This window comes from Branchiostoma belcheri, unplaced genomic scaffold, assembly GCF_001625305.1.
Source record: "Branchiostoma belcheri isolate BF01 breed outbred unplaced genomic scaffold, Haploidv18h27 scaffold44, whole genome shotgun sequence".
In the NCBI taxonomy this organism is placed as follows: domain Eukaryota; kingdom Metazoa; phylum Chordata; class Leptocardii; order Amphioxiformes; family Branchiostomatidae; genus Branchiostoma; species Branchiostoma belcheri.
In genome coordinates this window covers 1,279,861-1,280,513 of record NW_017804065.1, presented here as the reverse complement: position 1 = coordinate 1,280,513, position 653 = coordinate 1,279,861, and the positions used below count along the sequence as shown (strand labels likewise).

The 653-nt window shown below is 33.5% G+C and overlaps 1 protein-coding gene across 10 annotated transcripts in view; it reads right to left on the bottom strand.

The window, feature by feature from the left end:
* Positions 1–653, bottom strand: part of LOC109478479 (actin-binding LIM protein 2-like) — a 65,800-nt gene that overhangs the window by 6,872 nt on the left and 58,275 nt on the right. The gene's annotated exons all lie outside the window — the stretch shown is intronic.

The following is a 653-nucleotide window of genomic DNA, read 5'->3' as shown; positions in this document are numbered from 1 at the left end:
GTAGTCTTACATGTATGTTATCAGGTCTTTGGGTGTGAGAGAATGGATGAGATCACAAACTCTGATTTAGTTATTTAGTTATTTAGGTTAGTTATTTATATATACATATATTGTGTATATCTGTCTCTTTTATGATTTGATTTGTCTTAATTTCTGAATATATGTTTAATTCTCTGTTACGTTACTATTTCTCTGTTACGTTACTATATCACCTATTTCTCCCATGTTTTATATTTCTTGAGCCACTTTGGAATTTTAAAAAAATAGTTCCGAAATATTTTGAAGATTAGATAAATAAGTAAATGAATAAACAATCAATTTGAAGATTTCAAAAGTGTCTGAAGGAAATCCCATTCTTCAGATGTTTTTAAACACAATGGTAACCACAGTCAGCTACATGTATATTACAACCATTGGCACCTCATACGAGTTAGACCCGAACTGAAAATGTTCCATACATATGTACAATGTTATGGCCTGGTGTTTTTAATAGCACACATCAAATCAATTGCAACACATATCCAAACAATGTCACAGTGTTGTATTTCGCACAGCCAGGTTAGTATCAGCAATCTAGAACACATTTCTGAGGAGGTTTCTACACCAGGGGAGTCCTTGTTGAAGCAGAGGTGGTGAGAGTTAGCGTTGCACGG